Genomic DNA, 27,268 nt, shown 5'->3' on the forward strand with positions numbered 1-27,268 from the left:
AGAATTTTGATGTTGTTCATGAAATAATTCCATCATTTTCAAGTCTCATTTCCTTTTTCTTATCAAGTCTCACAGAAAAGTTAATGTTACCAACTGAATCTGTGGTTTATTAGCTTTCCAACAATATGCAACAGTGCCGTGGATCATTGTTCACAATAGGATGAAAATAAGAATCCACTTTGTACGTAAATATTACACAAAATGGCTGCCGGTACAGAATTTAACATTGCCAGTTTTAGGGTGCTTTTTGGAAGACCCCCAGCTCCAAGACATATTTATCAAAATAAGCAATTTTCATACACAGAACAATTGAATTCTGAAGAAGAGCACTAGGGGAGAAAACTGAAATGAATAATGTAGTCAAATGCAAACTATTAAAAGAAAAAAAAACCTGTTACAGATGCTTCTTACTCATTTTAATCATAGAAACAATCTCCTTGTATATGTTTCCTTGGAAACAAATGAGCGACTTGCTGCCATATGAACCAAAAACATTGTGTAATGGCGTTCTTGTAATCGCTACTGCTCTTATTTTCAGGCTGTAATTATGTATTAGCAGGCTGCTAAGCCTGAAGGCCTACAGATTACGAGGTGCCGTGTGCTCGGAACGCCAAATCCGCTCTGCTGTCAGTCTTGGTTTTCTAGACTGGGGCCTCTCTCACAGCCTGTGAACCAGTTCTCAGATCCAGGTAAGAATCGCTGACCGGGCCAGGAATTGAACCCGGGGTCTCCAGGTAAGAGGCAAGCGTGCTACCCCAACACCACAGGGCCTTTTCTATATAGAATGTTACAACTCTTGAAGCAAGAAAATCTATTAGGTTAAAACAACTGCAGCATACAAAACACGGCAAGCACAATACTTTTATAACTATCTTCAAAGGAAAGAACATCAAAATAAACCATCATAAAATCTGGACGTTACTGAACAGTATGGACTGTGCAACTGTAAGCTTGCATTACAGAGATGGTAGGTTTGAAAAACCACTGTCAGCAGCCCTGAAAATAATTTTCAATGGTTTCCCCACTGAGGTGGTAACTTAAAGGCCATTGTCGCTTCCTTCCCAGTCCTTTCCTATCTCATAACTGCTGAAAACCTATCTTAAGTATTGGAAAAGAGCAATCAAATGTCAAATCAAGCCATCTATGGATATGACTTCAAAACCTGTTTTTGTTAATGTAACGTTAAATACCGATTTACGGTAAAACACTTATCTCTAATAGAAATGAGTTCAGAAAGTTCTGTGAGTTAACTGATAACATTATTTTTCAAGGTCAGTAATAATAATAATAATAATAATCATAATCATAATCATAATCATAATAATAATAATAATAATAATAATAATAATAATAATAATAATAATAATAATAATAAGTAAACCTGTTTGCTGATTGTAACTTATTGTTCCTCAAGATTTATCCTTCATACTAACCACATGTACTGAATCCTACTGTTAAATGAACCTTCTGATAGTTACCTCTTTTTGTGTATCAGCCATATTATTGAATGGGATTGTCATAGGAGATTAATAAATGTGACAAATATGTTACTATTAGTAGTTTTATAAGCAATATAGGAAAATGGTATTACCATTAATAAAGTATTATTATTGGGAAGAAAACTTAAAAGCATTAAATCCAAGAGCAAATTTTGCAATTTAGAAATGCATGGAGTAAATGCCAGAACAATCACACGCAAGATAAAATGATACATAGATTTTGCGAGTGACTGATTCACAAAACTTGGAACTTTGATATTCAGTACATTTGATACATTTGATATTCAGCCTTCCTAGGTCAAAACTGTATTTCATCCTCGCAAAAAAAAAAGTCATACAAAGTTCTGAATTTTTTGGGGTGAAGTCTTTTTCTCCAAATTTCAAATTTTTTATTAACATGCAATGAAGAATGCTCTAACCATAAAGTTTAGTGGTGTGATCAAAGGCCAAACTGTGTCCTAATCTTTTGGGATGCCACAGTGTGTAATCGTTCAGCTCCCAGTGTACTGGGTGAAGTAAAAATCTTTTCAAGTAGGGATGGTAAACAATTCAAACAGTAAACATTTGAGAATTGAGAAAATTGTGACATGAAGAAGTGTGAAAAAAATTATTCTTTTGTGAAATATTGCAACATATGGACAATTAGTGGTTTTATTTGCACTTGAGAAAATGTCAGAAAAGAAACTTGTGCCAGCTAAGAGAATGGGTGAAGGATGTAAGTGCGCAGTAAAGAATGAAAAAGCTAATGTTAAGTGGTGTGAATTCTACAAACTATCTGATATTGGAAAAGAAAACTGTTTTGTACGATTTTACAAACTTGCAAATTACAACATACAAAATGCTTTTTTGTTCAGTGGTCTGATTAAACTAAAAACATCTAAGGGAGCCTATGCAAAAAAGGAAAGTGAGCCTGAGGGAAAGGAAACATACTATTATTACCTAAAAAAAAAAAAAAAAAAAAAAAACAAGGCAGTAAAGATTTTAAGGTGTGTGTTTAAAAGCTTTTTGTGACCTTTTTAATATCTAGAAAGTGTGGCGAGATGAAAGAAGAACAATCATGTGGAAGAGTTGACAATGATTTTAGTGACAGTGATGCAAGTCTGGGTCACCTTCCATCCCATCAGTACCATGTCAGGACAAGAGAGGAAGACTTGGGAAGTGTTGGAAAGAAAATAATTGTCAATTTAATTTTGCATGTAAACACGTTAACGTGTTTCCTAGGTACATTAGCCACTATAGTAGAAGGAAAAACCCATGCAAGAGACACATAAGGTCGGTGGCATCAGTTTCCGAAATGCACAGACTATCTCAAACACGAGGAACAGAGTGACATAGGCCTACCCCCTTCATATGGGAAATTTAAGTATTTCTCATATAAAAACTTTCAAAATTGGATTTAAGGAACCTTTAAGTGACACCTGTACAGTATGGGATGAGTGGAGGGCTACAGATGAGAATGATGTCCCTTATGAAGTTAGGCTTCATCAAATAAAAGCAGAACAAGGATACAAAACTTTGATGCCAGAAAAGATGCCGAAGATCCTACTTATGAATATTTAGTTATTACATACGACTTACAGCAGGCTTTACCTTTACCTAAAATACTTACAGAAAAAGTGTTCCATCTCAGGCAGCTGTGGGATGTTTAACCTAGGTGTTCATGTCTGCAATGACAAATATGGTATTGTGTATGTGGACGGAAAACATTGTTTCTCTGTGATCCTGTGAAATAGGTCCATGCCTACTACAAATTTTGGCTAACCACCAATTAACCCAAAACAAAACAAAACTCTGGTTCTTCTCAGATTCTTGTAGTGGCCAAAATAAGTATATGGTTATCTTTATTCTGTATTACATTTTGGTACATACTGGGAAGTTTGATGAAATAAAACATTCGTTTCTAGTACCTGGCCACACATTTTTGCCAAGTGATAGTGATTTCTGAATGGTAGAGAAAAAGTCTTGACAAGATGATTATGTTTACACTCCCAAACAATGGAGAAACAATGTTAAGGACCATTTACAGTAGTGGACATGGAATGTGCAGACCTCAAGTATTTAAAGACACACTAAAAATTGTAGTGAAGGACAAACTACAGTAAGTGCCGAGGGTAAAAGTACCGAGTATTTCTTTATTTACTCGAGTCAGAAGCTTACAACAGAACTTTTTTTGTTTTTGTTTTTACAGTACTGAGTAGAGAGAGAAAAAAAAAAAACACCAACATGAAAGTGGTACTTACAAACAAAGTATTAAAACAAGCAATAGAAAACCTGACTACCCTGTACCCATCAGGAAGGAATATTAATCACTCAAAACAGAAATTTGCTGCATCTATTGCCATATATTCCAGCTGTGCATCACGGGCTATATTTAAGTCTCAAACGAACTACTAAGAAAGTGAAGTAAGATCTTGTCAGTGAACCAAGAAAGGGGGAAGAAAACAATTCCTAATTTATCTTTTTAGCATACTAAAGTATTATTTTAAAACTAATGTAGTTTTATTAACAATTAAACTTAAAATGTTATTCTACTCTTAATTTTCAGAGTTACACTGATATGTAATTACTGTAATTTAAAGACTATAAATTGTTATTTGAATTTTCAATTTTGTTGTGTGTTTTGTATAATTTAACAAAACCTTATTTATCTCGAAACTTCGTTTTTGTGGGTTAGCCCCTTCTCTTACTCGGCCAATCAACTATCTGTACTCTTTGTTATGTCCGACTTCCTAGCCATGTTTAAATTGGACTCCTGTTATAACAAGGCATTTCTTCCGCTTTAAATACTTATTCTTGTCATTACAACTAAAACAATTGCCAAAACTCTTTCCATGAACAGCTCGCATTCTTTAATGGGGATTCAAAGCTCAAAACAGATGATCAGCCAACCCATTTCTCTTACAGGCTTAACCTAGAAGCAATGCAGAAATTTGTAAGCCATTTTTTTATCTCATTAATTCTTTGGTTTCCTTAAAATCTTTTATTATAAATCAAACATCAAAACTAATTTTATTTGCTTAATTGATGTATCTCCTATTTTCTTGCAAACAAGTCCTATATAAATTACATTCTCGAATTCCAAAACAAACTCAGTTCATTTTCCAGCATAAGCATATTACAGCATTTACAACTTGAGACGTGCCATGTACTACATTCTTCTAGAGAAATGACCATACAGGCTGAAAATTCCAAAGAAAATGAAGCAGCAGATCAAAATACATAAATGACCAAGAGTAGTAGTAAATACCTGACTGAAATTTGAACCAATTCACATTCTGTGGTAGACACAAAAAGTTTATGAATCGACTAGATTTTCTTTAATACTTGTGTAGCATACTAACGTCATAATGTTTTCAATTGTGAACCAGATATTCTGCAGGTACTAATTTAAATTACTGATTCAACATACCTCTGAAAGTGGAAATCCTTGAAGACAAGAACCTCGATATTTGAAGCTGAAGATTTTTTTTCCTAGGTAGAATTAATAATACAATACTTTTTGTCTCATGCTCATGGTTTTATCTTCTCAAATTCACAACTCTATAACGTACAATTGTACCATAAATGTTTATTTGAATCTTAATTTCTTGGCAGTGTATGTAACAAATTCATAGTCATGAAATCCAACAAATTATATTTCTATAAAAAAATAATGGTGACATCATAATACACGAGAGTTAAAATTAACTACTATATTAACTGCAAAGATCAAATAACAATCGTGCAACACACGAATTATTTTCAATGACACCTTTACAAACTTTATTTGCCACAGCTGAGTAACAACATAAGGGAATGTGTATACATTGAAAATATGTGAATTTCTTATCTATCTACAATGACAAGACTTATGTGCTAAGGTCACCTTGCTAAAGAGTTGATGTATGCAGGCCGTTCCAACGAGTTCTCTCTCCTGGGCTGATATCCCTCTTGAAATTGGCATCAATAAGGCATCATATCCTCCATTACAGACTTTTAAATATATAATATTGTGGCAAGAATTCCACTTCATTTCTTCTCATAAGGAGTGGCATTAGGAGGCTGCAAAGGATTTAAACAAATCAATCCAATGTTTGCAAACAAAGATAAACACACAACAATTTAGTAACTCATGATTACTTTTACAAAATGGTAACTAAGACAAATAATATGATGACTAAATCCAAACTGTTCACTGATACAAGAGGAAAATAAAAAAATAAGCGTTTGATCACTATCAAATGCCACAATAGGAAAACAAATTTCATTTCCGATACAAGGGTGGTGTAAAAAGAAAACTTGTGCATAAGAAATCCCTTCTGAAGGTTACCCAAAGCAAATACTGTGGCAAATTATAATTGTGAAATGTTGTATCAAATTATAATACATTGCACTTCCCTTTCTTACGTTTCAATGTAGTACGCAATGATCGAGACCAAACAACCACAAAATTAGCACAGCAGACAGTATTACGAAGCATGGAACAGAAATATATTACTATGTAATTTCCAGTATCACATAAAAAAAAAGACTATTTGCAAGAAGTAATTTAGAAGACAGGTAAGTGGGTTCACCCATAAGAACATCGAAGAGAAGAACAAGGAGATTATGGAAATATTGTACATGTTTCAATCACACTAAAATACAGAGTACATCAAGATTAAAATGTCAGAAAGCAAAATCGTGATGAAAGTACAGACCTGTTTCAATTTCAGTGTGGGTTATGAACTAGCTATTTTAACAATCTGCAGCAATCTTTTTTTAAGTTATTAAAAATGGATATTTAACTGCATCAAAGAGGATGATTCAAGCCAGTCAAGTAGAAACCTTAAATGTCCAGACAGATACAGCTGATATGATTTATACAAATGAGGATCAATTACTGTGGATAACAAAACAGCTAGAATTTAAGATTTATTAGAAAGATGTAAATAATAGCTTCTGAACAAAGAAACTAGAATAAAGAGAAATCGCACATCTTTACTTTGAAATTGAAATATACATTAGTACTAAGAACCAATGCCATACTTAGCTGCTAGCTAGACTACAGTAATTATAAGAACCAAACAAAAGATTTAAACCAAATTCATTTTCCTTAAAATGAACTCTCTACGAGAAACCTTCTTTGTTATTACATGATAGCACCCATACCCTAATAAATACGAAAGTAACTTCGGGCTCGTATATACTTTGCAAGAGTTCAGCTGCATCACATCACATCACGTCACGACATTACTTCTTGCATTTACAGAAACCGCTTTTGCTGCAAAAAACGTTTTTGCCATATCCACATTAAATTCCTCCCTGCTAGTCTTTGCAGCCTAGATAAGTGTCCCAAATGGATTGTTGCCATTTCAATCCCTTTTGTGAGTTTAACTCCTTGTTTTCATGTGCACTTCCAAGTATTTGAGGTGCTTTTCATACATGTCTGTGTTGTCAGTTAATTTGCACATTTTATTATTTGCACATTAATAGATTTCTTTTTTAAAAATAAAAAAAACCTTTATATTCTTCAACTCTGGAATGAACTGCCACCACTTTAAATTTTCCCATCAATATTTTTATAAATAAACACAGTAATAACATCCAAAAAGAAGAAAAGTTACGAGCTATAGATTACTCATGGAAATCATGATTCTGATTTATCTGTACAACAACACAGGCCTGCGATGAAAAAAAAAAAGAATACAAGGGAAGTGATATCCGAGTTTTATGTATTTTTTGGGGCCGATTTCAAAAACAGTAATGAAAAGGTTCTATCACGTAATGTTTTCTTGAAAACTGAGTTCTACTTGGATTTTTATGAACATTTACCGTAGCTTGTTTTCAGCGTTGCATTTCTTCCCTCTCTGCCTGACCAACATTCTACCATCGTGAAACCTACAGATTACCCCTCTGCAACACCTTACCATCGCCATCTCTCCATTTCCGTAGCAATATATCTTACCAATAGCGTCGCGCGAATCCTTATATCAGATCATCTCAGTTCGGTGACCTCGCAGGAACGCTTGCCAAGTAGTGTTGTACGTGCGCTGATACACTGGTAAGTGGAAACTTCTTCACAAAAACTATTTAAACAGTTGCTTTTCTCTGTGCGCTTCGTGAAACATGGCTTCCAGTTCGAGACGTTGTGAAAATGCGCCAGATGACTTTGGTTATATATGTGGCGAATATAGTGTTAGTAAAAATCGCATGAGGAGCATTACAGACTGTCTGTTAAGTCATCAGCCCAGAGGCTGGTTGGATCCTCAAATAGCACCACCAATAGTTATGTGGTTATAAGGAAACCGCAAAAACCAATGGGAGCACCAACATGAGGCATACTAGGCAAGATGAGGAGTGAGGTAGTTTGCCATTGCTTTCCTCACTGGGCCAGAAAGTGCTACTGCAGCACGACTAACCCTATGAACAACACCTTTCATAACACTCAAACACACTAGTCGTGCTCTGAATGTTATTACTCAGCACCACCCATACCCCAGCAGCTTTCATATAGTCACAGCCATGGATGAGACTGGGACCTCGGTGGAAGCTACACTTTACTCTGGCCTGTGCCAAGCGATGGATGAAAAAGTACTGCATCCATCAAGAAATGACAGCAGGCAACATTAAAGACTATGTTAGACAATTTTATCTTGCATATTTTGCTCCTCAAAGTTTGTGTGCAGTGTCTCAATGATCTACGCTTGTGGCTCAAAGAAAAGAAGACTGCTTTACGATTTGGAATTGTGACATAGATGGAGCCGAAAAACCACTCCAATGATTGTTACTTTTATTCCCGCCATGCCCTTGGGTATAACCGTAGAAATCAAAGGCTAATCTCTCATCCCGATAACATTTCATCGGCCATATGCCCCGTTCCTCATGGACCCGATGTGCCAGTGCCTTTGCCTCCAAATGAATTGCTGATCATCTCTTCAAAGTCTTCAGACTCTCAACAACCTGAAGATGAAGGCTCCGATACCGAAAATAAGCCCTCTGAAAGCGGTTCACCCTTCTCTCAGGTCAAACTTAATGATCTGACTAGTGACTGGGCCTTTCAAAAGAGGCAGCTGAATTGTTGGGCTCCAGATTGAAAAAAAACTTATTGGCCAAAGGAACATCTTTTTATTGGTACAGGAATCGAAAAAAGAATTTGTTAAGTATTCTGAGGAAGAGAAGAAACTGGTCTATTTTGCTAATGTTCCCAGATTGATGAGTAAATTTAATATCACCTACGATAAAGATGAATGGAGGCTGTTTATAAATTCTTTGAAAAGGAGCCTGAAAGCTGTCCTCCATAATGGAAGCCAGTATGCACTTGTACCAGTTGGACACTGCCTTTAGAAGAACGCTATGAAAACCTGGCTCTCGTTCTCAACAAAATAAAATATGCCGACAATGGTTGGGCCATCTGCGGTGATTTGAAAGTAATCTCCATGCTTTCGGGTAATTACAAGGATCCTGACTATAAAGCAACGGGCTGCCTGGCCGAGGCGGTAAAGGCGTGCTTGGTTTGCCCGGAAGGACGTGGATTCGAATCCCCACCAGGAAGTCGTAAAATTTAAGAAACGAGATTTCCACTTCCAGAGGTGCATATGGCCCTGAGGTTCACTCAGCCTACACCAAAAATGAGTACCAGGTTAATTCCTGGGGGCAAAGGCGGCCAGGCGTAGAGCTAACTACTCTACCCCATCAAGTGCCACAGTTAACAATGGTGGAAGCCTTTACCTTCCACTCCTCCAAGGGCCTTCATGGCCTGTACGGAGGTGTCTTTTACTATAAAGCAACTGTAATGAATATGCTGGACAAATTTCAAGCATTGGGTTGCTCTGTGTCAAAATAAGAGGGTGAGTCAATAAATAAGTCGCAAAACTGAGTTGAGGCAAAAATAATCCAAGTAACTTTCTGACATTTATTTCACTTTCTACATATTCACCCTGCACATTCAGGCACTTATACCATCGCTTCACGAGTCCTTGAAAGCCAGCAGCAAAGAATTCCTTTGGTTGCTGTCGCAGCCAACGTGTAACCTCATAGATTACGGCATCATCTGTATCAAAATGACGGCCACCCGAATGATTTTTTTTAGGGGCCCAAACAGATGAAAATCACTGAGTTGATCCACACGCTGCAATGTGGTTGCAGTTGACACCTCCGCAGGACAACCAGGACGCTCCCCACCTCTGATGCTTTTCCTTCCATGGTTAAACTTCTGGATCCAACTGAACCCAGCTTTCTGTGAGAAACAGTCTTCACCATAGACGGGATGCATTTCGTGATTCACTTCTTCTGTGGACAGTCCTTTGGTCCACAAAAAACGCACAAATGCACGCTGTTCCCGTGTACAGTCATGCAACACATGTGCCATCGTGCACTAACAGCCTCTGACTGACTGCCTGCAAGATGTTGTACGACAAGCATACATATGCTGCCATCTGCTGGCAAAACTTGTGCGCGTAATTTCAAATGGTATAAGGCACACACATGATTGCGACTTATTTATTGACTCGCCCTCGTACATTTCCTTCACTCACATGCGGACTTTTCCCCTGAAAATTTAACAGCAGTCAGTGAAGAACAGGGTTGAAAGGTTCCACCAAGACATCAAAGATATGCAGTGCAAATATAAAGGAAGATGGGACATAAAGCTCACTGACTACTGTTAGATAAGAGATAGGCCTGAGATTAAACATAATAGAATGTAATAAAGAAGTTTCAAAGGAAAAGAGTATACGTATTTAAATAGAATCTTTGTTCTGTTTTATGCTCAGTTTAAAATTTGTTTCAAACTTCCATGTAAACATACATTTGTTCCCCTTGACCGAGCGAGCTGGCCGTGCGGTTAGGGGCATGCAGCTGTGACCTTGCATCCAGGAGATAGTGGGTTCGAATCCCACTGTTGGCAGCCTTGAAGATGGTTTTCCGTGGTTTCCCATTTTCACATCAGGCAAATGTTGGGGCTGTATCTTAATTAAGTCCATGGCCGCTTCCTTCCAACTCCTAGCCCTTTCGTATCCCATCGTCGCCATAAGACCTATCTGTGTCAGTGAGACGCACAGCCAATAGCAAAAGGATTCCTCTTGGTCAATCGTCTATTTTATGTAAGTTACCTAAATAAAAACAAATTAAAACAGTATATTGGTGATATTCTTCTAGAAACTAAACCATAATTTGATGTAAAAAGTTTAATCAATATCGGTTTTACAGAAAAACCTGACGTGATGGACAAAAATTGAGGCCATTTTCAAAATAAGCACACCAAATACCATACAAATTAGCAAAAACTTGTCTTGCATTTTTCAATTTTGCAGGCCTGTGTAATTAAACCATGCTGCTATCGCCAAATGGCTAAAGGTTCCCTTCAAGAGAGTAGTGCAGTCTGTCTGTGCAGAAGCACGCCGAATGTATGTGCCAAATCAAAATAATGGTTATACCAGAAAAAAAAATATTGAGTTTTGTGGCAATTATGGTGCATATTTTGCACTTGTTTTCCAATTCTTGTTCATGACTGATTTTGTGATATTTTCCTGTTTCAAAACTTGGTAGTATTGCAAATCTAGACCAATTAAATAAAGATACAATCTGAGAATAGATCAAACAAAAATTTTGCAGATAATTTGAAAAAAATAGGGGCTCTAATCGTAATAGCAGTAGAAACAGACAATTTTTCGCTAGTGGTTTAGTCTCTCATAGTGCATTGGCACTGCCGGTGGCTCCAAGCAGCCTACACAGTGGCCTCCACGGTATGCACTAGCCATGCGTCTTGGTGAGTGTGCTATTCACCAACTGATGAGCACAGCTTAGCACCACACTGGGGTGAAACGCTGGCAACCAGAATGAGTTAGCTGGAAAATTTACAATGTCCAATAACGGACCAATTATATTGGTATTATAAGTCGTATGTTCCCAGTTGTCAGTGGAGAGATGGCATGGAATAACATCAGTAGACGAATAAGTTTGAGTGGTGTCTTTACAAGTAGGAAAGATCACAATATGAAGATAAAGTTGGAATTCAAGAGGACAAATTGGGGAAAATATTTGTTTATGGGAAGGGGAGTTAGGGATTGGAGTAACTTACCAAGGGAGATGTTCAATAAATTTCCAATTTCTTTGCAATCATTTAAAAAAAGGCTAGGAAAACAACAGGTAGGGAATCTGTCACCTGGGCGACTGCCCTAAATGCAGATCCGTAGTGACTGAATTGAATCGTTCTTAAACAACCTACCTGGCTCTTTGGAAGGAATTCATGATGATGATGATGATGATGATGATATATTTGTAACTCCTCTCCAGTGCATCAAGGTTGTGTTTATCCTCACTAGTTGCAGACAGCCAGTGGGAACAATTTTTTTTTTTTGTGCTACCAGTGGCCTCCCTGCACACCAACAACACAATTGTACAGTAAGTGTCATCTTTCAAATATCTTGGGACTGTAGTGACTGAGCACTGCGATCCCAAGAATGAAATTTTTTCCAGGATTGGGCAAGCCAAATGTTTGTTCCATAGTATGAGAGCCATATTCGCCAGTAGAGACCTCAATTTTCAATTCAGAGTTCAGATGATGTGATGGTATGTTCTCACTTCCCTTCTCTATGGTTTTGAAGGCTGGATGTTGAGCCCTTTGCTGGAGAGGCAGATTGAAGCTTTTGGAATAGACTTGTACAGAAGAATACTTTTAATAACTTGAGTAGAAAAGACCAATGAGGAAGTCCTGAGCTTGTTAAATAAGAAAAAAGAGCTAACAACCATAAAGGAATGAAAGCTCAGGTATACTGGGCACATCATGAGAGGTGAACAATATGAACTTCTCCAACTCTTCGAGGGGAAAACTGAAGGAAAATGATCTCTGGGGAGAGGGAGAAATTCCTGGTTTAAAGATCTGTGGGGGCCGATGACCTTCGATGTTAGGCCCCTTTAAACAACAAGCATCATCATCATCAAAGATCTGTGCTGCTGGTATGGAAGAAATTGCACTGAAATCTTTCGAACTGCTGTTTCACAAGTTCTCATTATCAACTGGATTGCCAACCTTTGTAGGGAGATGGCATCCTAAAAAGAAGTGGCCCTTGCAAAATGCTTATTATGTGCGCAGTCAGTTATATCAAAAAGGTATAATGTACAATGTCGCTACAAAATGAAACACTCATTCATATGATACTGCTGTAGAGGATAACTGAATAAAAATTATTGAAGAATGGTTTAAATACTACTATTTTGAGAAACTAAATGAACAGGGAAACTCACAAAACACTAGAACTGTGCAAAATTAAACATAAAACATTTTAAATGATGTATTACATTTTATTGTATGGATAACAGGAATTCTATTTTTCTTAGTGAAAATACTATCATTTTCACCCAGAAATTGCAAACAGTAGCTTACACTTAAACCCACCATCTTTATAGAGTAACTTAAAAAGAGAGTGGCGTTGGATAAGTTCCTCACAGTTACATATTTTTTTTTTTTTAGAAACAAATGAACCTATACATGATGTTTGTTGTAGGAATCGACAGAGTTTATCTTCATGCAGATAAAATAATTTGATAATAAAAATTATGTCTGATAAAATATTGAGCGCAAAGAATATGAACTACCATGTGTTCATTCTCTTTCTGCGTGACTGTAAATTGTAACAATAAATGTGTCAATTGCCTATGAATGTGTCAATGTAGGAAAATAACAGAATGTTAATGTCGAGCACAGTATAATATTTGAAAAAGATAGGTTTTCTTGCGATTATAGCATCTTAATTTATGCCATATTCCAACATATCACTGAAAATGGTGCAAGGAAAGCTTCATAGTCACAACTGAATATTGCTCCTCTTGTACTGTGCCAAATGTATTGTAGAAAGTAAAATAGATATATAATGCTGCAGCTGTTCATAAGTAAATAAATTACTAGGGGCAAAGATGCAGCATTGTTATTTAGATTTACTTGTTCTTGACAGGCTTTACAAAAAGGTTCTTTTCATCAGGAAAGAAATTAGTATCTGCTGCAATGCACTGCCTATCAGATAAGGTTCTGAAGACATATTTTGGCATGTTAAATATGTTACCATAAACTCTACATGCACTATCTGAAAAAAAAAAAAAAAAACCACAAAATTTTTTTTTTGCTAGTTGTTTTACGTCGCACCGACACAGATAGGTCTTACGGCGACAATGGGTCAGGAAAGGGCTAGGAGTGGGAAGGAAACGGCCGTGGCCTTAATTAAGGTACAGCCCCAGCATTTGCCTGGTGTGAAAATGGGAAACCACGGAAAACCATTTTCAGGGCTGCCGACAGTGGGGGTTCGAACCTACTATCTCCCGAATACTGGATACTGGCCGCATTTAAGCGACTGCAGCTATCGAGCTCGGTAAAACCACTAATTGAATAAGGCACACAACCTCACAAAGCAACTTCGATATACGCTCATGAGTGACAGGAAGGCTATACATTTCATTTTTGTTCTGTGTTTAAGTGCAATATCAAGTATACTTGATATATTGTATTGATAATTTATTTCTTACAGTAAGTGAAATACTAGATAAGCCTCAAAAGTGAAATTTGCTTCTCAGTATGTCATTTGTAGAGGCCAGGTTAATGGGCTATTGCACCCATTTTCTTTTCAGAGAATCCTGCATTCCATTTCTTTGTATTCTATGAGCAGCCCCCAATTCTAAAGCTTCCATACAACATATGCAACCTGAGTAAAAATCAAAATAACTGGTGGTAGCACTTTCCTAATAGATTTTTCAAAGGGCCGTTTTAGCCATTTATATGTCTTGAAGGTTCCATTTAGCCCTTTTTAGATTCAATAAGATTGGGAATAAAAAATAAAAAAAATGCTAACATTTTCTAATTAGGATGCAATGAAAAAAAAATAGGTTCAAACTCAAGAATCCAGGGCCTACATATCACCATTCTTTTTAGAAGAGAATGAGAACATGCAAACTACATTTTTAAAGATGTTTACATTTAACATTTTGCAGAATAAAGTGAACAGCTCAACTTTTGCAGTTTCTTGAATAATATTGCAATGAACTTTGATAAATACTATGAATAAAGATATCAAGAGAGTTACAAGTTTATTTGGTTTGAGAAATGGAAAGGAGACTAAGAAACTACAATAAGAACTCAGTACCTCGAAGTGTGAAAGGCTGCACAACTAATAATGAAGCATTTTGAAGGGATTTGCTTATCAGAACATAATTCAAAATCATAATTGAAATCAACGAATGAGAACAGGGTGTTTCAATGAAACACTGACAACTGTAAAATTTTTTTCAAATAATCTTCTGAATATTCTTCTAATGGACTGAAGATATCTTATTTTCATAAATCAATTATTATATAAATTGTATTTACTTCAGAAGAAATAACTACACATTTATGTTGCAAGCAGGGATTGTTATAGAGTTTACATAATTTTATCTGACATCCAGACATCAATCAAGAACATACCTTAACAGATTATTACTGATACAGTGTTTGCAGCTATTAATGCAATCAAGATGACACACACTGGCAACTGAGGAGACCATCTCAGTTCAAGTCTCTAGCCTCAATGTCAAGAGGCCACACAAGATATGAGGCTTTATGAGTTATGAATTACAAGAAAATCTCATACAATTTTACATATAAAAAGGGAGAGAAAACCCAATACATTACCGCTGAATTAACAACTCTCAACTTTATCACAATCACAATGCTACAAGAAATATTTAAGAACTGACAGAATTGTCTGTCATTGAAGAAAGTAAGAAATTTATTTGAAGAACTTGTTTTCTCATGCAAAGCAATGTGATGATAAATTTAATACCTAATTTATACAAAAATGTACTGCTTGTGGTATGTGGTAAATCCAGCATTTAAAGTGTCCTGATCACTAAACCATATCAAATAACTACAAAATGTTTTGACTGAAGAGTTTTTTTTATTTATTTACAGATTTTCATGATTCCAGGTAGAGCAATTACACCAAATGGGGCACAAGTGATTTGTTCAATAATTACACATTATGCTATGAACTAAATATGTAAGAGAAATTGTTCTGAAGTACTTCTAATGGATTACTGTTAGACAATATTCACGAAAATAGCTAGATACTGGGAAATGGAATTCAAGTACCATTGCCATTTATGCCCTCGATCACCTAACAAATATGGACCCATTTATTATATCTAAATCCCAAAGTAAAAGTCCAAAAAACAACAATTCAGTAAAAGTCCAAAAAACAACAATTCAAATAAATCATAAGAATGGAGAAAAATGAACATTTCTCAACTAGCAAATGTTGCACGGGTCTCATTTTTAGCTACATGTTGTAACTTTACAAATCTAAGAAACCTACAGTGTCAAATTCATTTAAATTATTTTGGAAACTTAACATGATACTGCAAATATATTCAACAAAAATGGAATACATCACGGAAATCAATAAAAAAAATCTTTTTTACCATTTTGAAAGTAATCATATTGAATAATGAATTTCAGAACTGGACAATAATGATAAATTTCATCTCCTGCAATTTGTTGCCTTTGAATCTCAGTTATTCATGCAAATTTTATCAATCCATGTTGCATTTATGTATTGTGGAATTATCGCAGCAGGAAATGTTAACAAATAACTTGCTTAACTACTTCACATGAATTGCAAGAGATGAATTTACGAAAGCACATACATACTTTAGCATATACAATCACACACACATACATCCAAATTATCATCCAACATGTTGTAATAGAGAATAGCATAGGAATCCTGCGTGATAAATACCTCTAAAGAGATCCGTTCACTAACACACACCATTTTGGGGGGATAAAATGTTCTCTTCCCCACACAAATGCGCCGGTATTTGCAGACCTAGGTGTAGCCTACTACGCTGCAATAAAAATACCAGAACTACCCCAAAATGTAACTATCACACACAAAACGCATTACAACAAGAATATGCAAGCATATTTAGAGTACCATTTGGTGCTTACAAAACCTTAAAAACTGCCAATGAAACCTATATTTTTTTAACTGATTGCTGTCTTAAAGGGCCAAATACCTTTCTTCCAAGAACACAATTTTAGCCTTGTGTTATAACTAAAAGCAGCCAATGAACACAGTATATGCTTGTACATTCTTTCTTAAAAAATATTTGGAAAGAACACACATTTATATTTAAAATGTTGTTATTCTTTAAATATTTCATAGCATTTTTTCAATCTTACTCTTCAAATTAATGAGCTGTCTTAACCTATAAAAGCTAAGGGTCACCTGGAAATGAGTATAATCCTGCTGTAGATTACACCAGCGGGCACTAAGCCAACGAACCAATCTCAAGCAGGCTGGCAAGATGAATGCATCGCTAGTGGAGCAAATGTTGCACGATCAATAAATAAGGACTACTAATGGAGAAACACTCCTTAACATTACTACCCCATGAGGTGACAGTACACTTGAAATACCCTGGATGAAGGGGGCAATGAAATATATATAGTTAATACTATTTACATACTTCTGCTCTTGACAAATAGACCTAGAATTTCTCATGAAATGACAAGTGAATTCTTGCTTAACACCCAGCACAGGTAGGATTTAATAATCTATAGAACGAATTATGGCTAAATTATACAGCAAATTTCAGGGCTTAGGATACATAAACAACAGTATGCCAAATTATGAAACAAACTATGAAACAAACAAACAACTGTTACCACAGTCCCACGTATATACTACATCTATAAGAATTAAGCAGTATATACAGATGTGCAAACACAGAAATATCTTTAAATTTTAAGAAGATGTGTAAATAATCCAATGGCATTCCTGGTTTGACTACTAGCACTGTTAAGCTTTTGAAATCAGCTATTCCTGGCATTTTAAATTCAATTTTAACTAACTGCCATGGATAACTCTGGAGGAATTAATGCAGATTATCCCACAATTGATATACAGTAGTTGAATGACACAGAAAACGAGGCACGCTTCTCATTTACTTGATCAATATGGTCTGGCAACATATACTACCATTCATCTGCATTCAAGCCAATTTTCAAGTACCAGAGATGCCAATGTTTACTAAGTTAATTAAATTAAAAGTCTGTTATCTTCTATAACATCAGATTAAGCTCTTTTAAAAAAGGATCTTAACACAAACAACCTGAATTGAGTTTTTGTTTTGGTAAATAAACTACTTTTAATACATTAAGACAGAGTTTTAAACATTCTATTGGTCAAAGAGCAGATAAAATCTAAATTTTAAATGGATAACATTCCCTCATCAAACATAGGAAAGTTACAACATCTGTATATACTAACACAATAAATTGAAGATATCATAAACAGGTATCTGTAGGCAAGATACAGAAGTATGTGAAATAGTAAACCCTAGAAGAAATGTGTAAATATATAACAATGACATCATTTTAAAGGCACTTTAGGTGAACATTTTGAAATTTGTAATTAAGTAATCAGAAGTAATTCCAGGAACATATCAAACAAACATTATTTAACAAGCACACATTTAAGGGAGTATAACATATTCATTCACTATAAAAACAACGAACTCTGATAATAAACTGCCTCTAATTTACAGTTGTTTCTATAGCCAACCTCAACGATAGTAGAATAATCTCAATAGTACAAACGCCTCTCCAAGATGAAAGATGCCACGATGATTAAAGGTTGGTAGATGAATCATGTCAATCTTTCTACGGCTTTCTTATGATGGAAGCACTTCACTAAGTATCAATTTCTGATTGATTATCCAAGCTTACAGAAGCTCTCATAAAGGTAGAACACCAAAAGGGGGCAATTTATGACAGTCTGGAAAATGTTCACAGTAAAGAGCATGCTTTGTTCTGCTTGCTTCTAGTAGTTGTAGTATAAAACCAACCAAACCCAAGGGTGCAACAGTCCTGAAGGCTCACTAAGTGACAGCTGTTTAGCCCAAAGGTGCAGATTACGAGGTGGTGTGTGGTCGGCACGACGAATCCCCTCGGTCATTATTCTTGCCTTTCTAGACTGGTGCCACTATCTCGTGTCAGACAGCTCCTAACTCTAATCACATAGGCTGAGTGGCCCTCAGATTACCGGGGCTACTCCTACACCACGGCGCCAGTTCAATGATAGTGTATGTATGTATGTATGTATGTATGTATGTTTGTTCAGTCTGTGAGCGATGCCGCTGGTGGGATCCTCAACAGCTCTGCCATCAGCTGTCATATATGGCCTAGGCATCACTGAAGAGGCGTACTAGGGAAATGAGGAGCGAGGTAGTTTCCCCGTTGCTTTCCTCACTGAGCCAGAGTAGCTATTACAAATCATTCTGCCAAGCCTAATGAAATGCATACACCAACCGACCCTATGAGCAACATTTTCACACCATTCATAGCAGGGACTGGCTGCATAAGGATTGGCATTACTAGCATTGCTCATACCTCAGTGACTTTCATATTGTCAAAGCCAAGTATAAGACAGACAGATCTATTTAGGTAAATAAAATTTTAGGCCTCAGCTCCAAGAACATCTTGCTAGTAGGAAGCTAATAAAGTACTGTGAACAACCTCGATATGCTTTTCAAAGTAACCGTCAACTGTTTCTCTTTTCATACAAGGATAGCTCTACCTCAAGTGAACCAGCATACACAATTTACTTCCACACTACTGGCATGTTTTAAAACCATATCATCATAGGGCATTACAGTGCTTTCTTGTCTGTAAATATCTTCGATAAAACTGGCAGCATACAGATATATTGTACTGTCTTGATGGTGCATTTCTAATTCCATCAGTGTATCAACAGGAGCTGAATGTTTAGTTTCTATTGAGGAGGGTCTGGAGGGTTGAGGTGATCACAATATATATTTAACTAATTGATACATGAAATTTGTTTCACCTCCTTTCAATTCTATTTTGTGGTTTGTCTAAATACCGCCTTTCTCCTTTTCCATATGTGTTAATATAACAGTAATTTCTGACTACAAATTAATGAATCAGATGAATTTTAAGACAAACTGAAGTGACTAGCTGTACATTTAATTTCAATTTAAGTATCTGAAAACCATATTTTCAAACTAAATAATGCTTATGATATTCTCTCCTAAATTGCTGAACAGAGTATCCCTGCAAAACTGAGAAGTTCTCAAAGCACTTTCAGAATCGTTAAGTTGTTTCTTGACAGTGAATTAAAGCACTGTTGCTCAAACTGGCAAGCCCTAACTGGATTTAGTTGAGGACTTACAATTACTTGTAATTATTTACATATTATTGTCTTCAATGGACCACTTTCGTTAATTTAATGAAAAGAGTTTTTCAATTTTTTGTCAGCCCAATACTTCATTATCTCAGATCTTAGTTTGTTTTCTTTGTCTGAAATGGTCCCATTGTCAGTGTGTTCATCTTTGTTTGTAATCTGGTTTGTTGGTAGTATCTTGATTTTGTCTGTTTTGTTTCTTAAATCTTCTGTTGTAATTTGTAGTTCCCTCAGATCTTCCCCAATTACTGTAATCCGCCTGATGCTGCTCTCACTGCTCTATAATTTTTCAATAATTCTCCTTGCAGTTGAACACGTCAAAGAAAGATATATAACCAATTTTTTTTTGGTTAAGTGTATGATTAAAGTGGAGTCAGTTCTCAACTGATTGTGATCTACAATTAATTAAAAAAAAAACTGTTTCACTAACATTTAACATGTATCCTAATAAAAAAAAAATTATCTTCAGGACTTGAATCAATATAAACCAACTGCAACAACCAAACACCAGAATCAATCTATGAACATTTCAAAAATATAGATAAAAATGATGACAAGCGCACATAATTATATTAAACATCTTTTCGTATTCATGTATTTAGGGAAGACAGGTCTGGATTCAAGTTAATATAATTCCAATATGCACAAAAGAGAGGGTTTCTCACTTATCACGTAATGACCAGAAGTCTCTCAATTTTTTTCTTCCCAAACCATCCCGGATTTCGATTTCAAATCTTCAGGAGAATTTCTGTCTTTCAGATTCTGTTCTTAATACTGGTTAGTTTCATTCACTAAACAGAAAACCATGCATCAGTCAAAAGGGAAGCAATTTTCAAGCAGTCTACGGTTTATCTCTCCGACATTTCATTTCCAAGGTTTACATTAAAATCTTCCAATTAGGAGCAGTATCAGTGGCTTCACAGGAAGTGGAAATTTATGCATGTACAGGATTATTTAAAGTATCATCATCATTACTGCTTTTATTTACATTGTCATTGTCAATAATTATACCTGTATTTGCACGAGCTAAAATGCCAACTTTCTGTTTCATCACAGTTGGTTGATTATCCATTTCACTGTCACTGTCTTCACTTTCACTTAAACACAATTCTATTTCACAATCTGAATTTCTAGTTGCTAATACTTGGCTTATTTCTTCAAAATGGAGTGTGCTACAAACTCTGCTGCTGAGTTGTCACTTTTCAGTATCAGCTGGACAGTGCCAAGACACAAAATTTCCTTGTAACAGTAGTGAGAAACCAAACGACATGAAAAATTGTCAACATGAGGCAGAGGGTGTGCATTCACAAGGCAATATACAATAAGATCCATCTCTTAACTAGAGAATGAACTACTAAAGCATATATAAGAAAGTTATGCTACATCGAGACATGCCGATGGCGGACTGCTGCAGCACAAAGCACTACACCGGCAAATGCTGATGGCAGGTCTCATTGCGTTAAGGCAGAAAAGAGTTATGTAGATGCTTCAGTGATCTACCGAGAAGTTCTCACATTGTCAAATAATCTACCCTTTAAACAACTGCAATCCAACACAATGTTTTCCAGAAGTCAAGTAATATAAAAGAAAGAACCTCTATTCAATAAAATTAAGATATACTCGTACATTGGAACTAAATTATACTTCAAACAGTTACAAAAATATAAAAGTGTACAATCGCTTTTCTACTTAGTGTGAAACTTGACAAAAACTTATCCCAACAATAACCTTTATGTGGGGTGAATATTTGGTATCACTGAGTGAAATGCACGATTCCAAAAGTTCATTAGTTAACCTAGTTCTATACAGATTTTTAATGTAATTCATGCTTGAAAATATGCACAAAAGGTACCTTGAAGCAAACAAGGCCTTCAAACAAAGTGCAACACCATTCAGCAGAGGATACTTCTCTTGCAGAATCACAGAATAACATTTCTCAGATTCTGTAACACTTTTCACATACAGAATAGATAAATATGACAACAGGGATGTAGCACAGCCTCACTATATCATATGAATGTGAGGGAAATAATATTTTCAGTTGTTAAAGAATCTGCTCACATGCTTAGCAAGTAAAGGTCAAAATGCAAAATGAACTTCTAAAATTTGTGCTGGGAATTAACCGCGAGGGATTTTGAGCATTTCTGAAAAAAAAAAAAAAGTACTCCCTGAAATCTTGCAATCTAATATGCTCTCCGCGTTAAGGTTTCTTGACATGAACCCCAAGGCAAAAGAAGTGTCGTTTAATTACAAGACATAACAGCTCTTGCAGAGGAGTAGTTATTAAATTTTCCTGTACTGGGATGAACTTCATTCCAGTTGTCCTCTTAGTTGTTAACCTTGAATTTCAAATTCTGCCCCTCTGTTTATGCTTCTGCTGTATTGATGATTATGACTGATAACAATATAAAGCAATTAAACATCCCTATTAAAATATGATAGAGTGCCAGCATTTTGTCTGTCTGACTCGTTGGCTGAATGGTCAGCGTACTGGCCTTCAGCTCAGAGGGGTCTCGTGTTCGATTCCTGGCCGGGTCAGGGATTTTAACCTTCATTGGTTAATTCCAATGGCTCACGGGCTCGGTGTTTATGCTGTCTCCAACATCCCTGCAACTCACATACCACACACAACACTATCCACCACCACAATAAGACGCAGTTACCTACACATGGCAGATGCTGCTCACCCTCATCGGAGGGTCTGCCTCACAAGGGCTGCACCCAGCTAGAAATAGCCACATTAAATTAATATTATTATTATTATTATTATTATTATTATTATTAGCATTTCATCTTGAATCGAGCTATAATATGGGTTAACTTAAAAATGAGTACAATTTTATTGTTCCACCTTCTCAATATTTAAAATCATTTAACGTTTGTTAAAACATTATAGGTACTAGTTTCGGTCCGTTTTTTGGACCATCATCAGCCTAGCCAAGAATGCAAGCAAAGACATAATCTAAAATAAAATGATGTGGATGAAAAGGGGGGATGGGATGGTAATGGAATGACATAAAAGTAAAAACCTTGTACAGTGTTACAATAAATGTGGCCAGAACAAATTAAAATTAACAGAAGTATAAAAGCATTGTGATGTCATTTAAAGTCACTTGATGACAAAGTCTTGGATTAACGGTTGAACTTGTGTTGCACACTTAAAATCGAGTGAAATCTTATGTGAATTCTTGTGTTTCTGGAAGTCTGTTGAGTACCCGTTATTTTGCCCCCTTGCCTTTGTTTTTCTTCTATAAGATCTTTCGCGTTAATTCCGCTTTGTTCTTCAGGTTCATGGGTTCTGACTGAATTGAGACTACCTTAAAAACAGCAATTATTTACGCTACATAAAAACGAGTCCAGCCTTCTCAATTCGTCAATTCTATACTGGTAATTTTGGATTATTCCCTCTGCGCCACTGTGGAACTTGCTTCTAGAACCTTCCAGAAACACAAGAATTCACATAAGATTTCACTCGATTTTAAGTGTGCAACAAAAGTTCAACCGTTAATCCAAGACTTTGTCATCAAGTGACTTTAAATGACATCACAATGCTTTTATACTTCTGTAAATTTTAATTTCTTCTGGCCACATTTATTGTAACACTGTATAAGGTTTTTACTTTTATATGTCATTCCATTACCATCCCATCCCCCCTTTTCATCCACATCATTTTATTTTAGACTAGCTGATGTACCCGTGCTTCGCTACGGGATTCTCAGAAAGACTGACTTTGTGATTTTCCTAACCTGAAATCAACATAGGTCATTACAAAAACGTAAGTATGAATGTAGCGATTAAAAGCAATGCTATCATATAAAATACTCGATCAAATGGAAAGCCGCACATTTTATCACTTTTAACGAACAGTGCTGCGGTTAGATTGCGGTGCCAATCTAATAGTCCAAAGTTCCAGAGCTGGGATGACCAGGCCGCAGATTGCCATGAACACTCATCTGCCATTATTCCGCTAAATATGCACACTGTTCATTCCAATCAGTGCCTCAGAGTAGGGATTGAATAGCCCGAATGCTATGATGATCCAGTGTGTTACGTACCAGCAGTATAAGAAAATTTATAAACCAGGGGAATGGCATGCTAAAGAAGAAAGTTATCTAACTCCCCAGCTACTTCCCATCAATATTCAGGCAGGCTGTTACACTCTGTACGGCTGGGCGAGTTGACCGTGTGGTTAGCGGTGCGCAGCTGTGAGCTTGCATCCGAGAGATAATGGATTCGAACCACATTGTCGGCAGCGCTGAAGATGGTATTCCGTGGTTTCCCACTTTCACACCAGTCAAATGCTAGGCCTGTACCTTAATTAAAGCCTAAGTCACTCCTAGCCCTTTCCTATCCCATCGTCGCCATGAAACCTATCTATGTCGGTGAAACGTAAATGAAATAAAAAATACTCTGTACGCAGCAGTAATCTTATCTACCGGAGATGAGTGGCAACAGAAGACACAAAGCACATCACGACAAACAATGGTCAATGTAATGTTATTGTTGATCAATGTTATGAACTTTCTATATTGTAGGCCTTCACATTTAGTTTTCTTTCGACTCTGTGATTCGTAAAATATTTTATACCATAAACTGTAGTTTCTTACCCTCCGACTTTACATACCGATTTTCATTAAATACTGTTTACCCATTTTCTCGTTACTCGGCCCTGATATGGACTTAGTAACAAAAATCCAAATTCATGAATATCTTTGTGATCATAGCCAGTACGGTAACAATGTATAAGACATGAATAATAGGAAATTTAATACTATATAACCTTAGTTATGTAGCATTCATCGATTACACCTCTAATAAGAAATATTTGAGAATTACATTTTAGGCCTTCCCCTAAACTACCATTTCACTCAGCGTGAATAAAATAATTTACAGCCTAGACTATAGTGACTTATTTCCTGACTTTGCATACCGATTTTCATCAAGATAGGACTACTAATAACAACATTTCCGATTTTCATCAAGATAGGACTACTAATAACAACATTTGAGAATTAAATTTTAGGCCTTCCCCTAAACTACCATTTTTCTCAGCGTGAACACAATTATTGATAGCCTAGATTGTAGCAACTTATTCCCCGACTTTGCATACCCATTTTCTTTAAAATACGACCACTAATAACATAAATAGTTGAGAATTCAATTTTAGGCCTTCCCCTAAACTACCATTTCACTCAGCGTGAGTAAAATGATTTATAGCCTAGATTGTAGAGGCTCATCCCCCGACTTCAGATACCGATTTTCATTAGACCACTAACAACAAAAATAGTTGAGAATTCAATTTTAGGCCTTCCCCTAAACTACCATTTCACTCAGCGTGAGCAAAATGATTTATAGCCTAGATTGTAGAGGCTCATCCCCCGACCTCACATACCGATTTTCATTAAATTCTCTTCAACCGTTTTCTCGTGATGCGTGTACATACATACAGACAGACAGACAGACAGACAGACAGACAGACAGAAATTACGGAAAAGTAAAAAGTGCATTTTCTTGTTACTATGGACATGACCGATACAGAAATACCATTATTTTCAAATTCTGAGCAATGTACAGACAAAACTCTTATTTTATATATATAGATTATGTCTTTGCTTGCATTCTTGGCTAGGCTGATGATGGTCCAAAAAACGGACCGAAGCTAGTACCTATAATGTTTTAACAAACGTTAAATGATTTTAAGTATTGAGAAGGTGGAAAAATAAAATTGTACTCATTTTTAAGTTAAGTCTTAACTTAATACGGAGCCCTACCATGAAGTTTATTACTTATGTATAATATGGGTGCCAATGAACCTACTGAAGTGCCTGCCTGCATTTGTTTTTGAATTAGTTCGAACTGTTTTGAGATTTGATTTCTGTAACTTGAACACAACCACGACCCTATGACTGATCATTTATGTAATAAAAATCAGCAAAATATTTATTGAAGTATGCAATGTTAAATGCTAGAAAGATTGATTTGGACTTCAGAAGCAAATAAGAAACTTCCCCACCTGAATGTAACATACCTGTACAAATATCAGGTAATATAAGCTTTCATCCAATTACAGCAAAACCTCGTTAAGACGTTTCTGCAGGGGGACAACCAAAAAGAATGTGTTAAATGAGAAAACGTACTACTGAATATATGAATAAAAACCACCCAACAGGGATATGGAAACACTAGATACGATTTTTTCCAATATAAGGGCACTTTTACGTTGTGTATCCGCAGGTAAAATGAAAACTATATCCAGCATTTCTAAAGATGAGAGGGAAGTATTTAAAACGGGATGAAAAAACATGGGAGAACAAATAATAAAACCTTTTCTGCTGGGGCTTATAAAATAAGTTTTCTGAAAGGCGTGAAAAACACCAAACAACAAATATGAAAATGTGCATGGGGGCCAATAAAAATATCAAAGAATTATTGCAGATTACACACTTTCTAAAACAAATGTTATTAGAAGCCTTTTATTACAGAGCAATGGGTTATTAAACATTATTTTCTGGTCACCCTCTTAGACAATGAATCGGAGGTTATAATTGGCCACGTGCGACGGGAGGAATGACTTTGGCTGCCATTTAGAAAAACTTCGACCAACTCCAGTGATAGTCAAAACTCAAAGGTACAAGTTTAACATGTGCGACCTTCGCATGCTTTAAGATGTGGACGCCAATCCACTTTCTGACAGACTTTAATTTTGTCTTCATTAGTAAGGAATTTCATGTCCGGCCCCACAGTGTAGGGGGCAACGCGTCTGCCTGTTACCCGGCGGCCCCGGGTTCGATTCCCAGCCGGGTCAGGGGTTTTTAATTGTAAATGATTAATATCCCTGGCCCGGGGACTGGGTGTCTGTGCCGTCCTTAACGTTCCTTTCCTCACATTCAACACTCTACACTTCCGCAATTCCAATTACATGCAGGTTCGTATCACAAGGTGCAAGTAGGGGCAAAAGATCTCTATAGGTCGACGCAGCGAAAAAATAGCATTGTAAAAAAAATATAAAAAAAAGAGAGAGAGAGAATTTCATAACCTTTTCCATATCTATAACTGGGCTATCACAAGACAAACATGCACCGCACTAGTCAATTTCACACAATTACGTTCCTAACCCAGATATATGCTACTGTGTCATGCGACAAATATTCGCTACACTTCACTGTACCACTCAACACAAAATAAATTTCTAACTTCCAAATGGAATGTGAAATACAAGCACAAACAGTCTCACTGTGTTATTCAGCAATCTTGCTGCTAAGGGCAAGCAAAAATGAACATTCCCGAGGCTAATGGCTTGCTCTCCGAAGATGCAACTTATGCGTTGAAGTACAGGAGACAAGTGTGGAGACGGCTCTTACCTGATTTGGAAATAAAGTTTCTTTCACAAGCGATGACAAACATTTTCAGGGCTAGGAAAAATGTGAGTGTACTAAGTGGTAATAGTGAAAACTCGTGATGCGATAAACGAGGTATTTTTATACAGATTTAACACGATGAGAACTGGGACTTCGAATTTACAACGTGCTAAGCGGGAAAAACGTGTTAATGAGGAACGCAATAACGAGGCTTCGC

The 27,268-nt window shown here is 36.2% G+C and overlaps 1 protein-coding gene across 3 annotated transcripts in view; it reads right to left on the reverse strand.

Moving 5' to 3' along the window:
* Positions 1-4,700: 4,700 nt before the first annotated feature.
* The window catches only part of LOC136876531 (luc7-like protein 3), a 239,329-nt gene continuing 216,761 nt past the window's right edge, over positions 4,701-27,268 (reverse strand). For 2 of the 3 annotated variants that reach the window (XM_067150563.2, XM_067150562.2), the window contains exon 9: positions 5,048-5,540. The gene's annotated coding sequence lies outside the window, so the exon portion shown is untranslated. The other variant, XR_010860603.2, reaches the window with a different exon arrangement.

This window comes from Anabrus simplex, chromosome 6 (genome assembly GCF_040414725.1).
Source record: "Anabrus simplex isolate iqAnaSimp1 chromosome 6, ASM4041472v1, whole genome shotgun sequence".
NCBI lineage: Eukaryota > Metazoa > Arthropoda > Insecta > Orthoptera > Tettigoniidae > Anabrus > Anabrus simplex.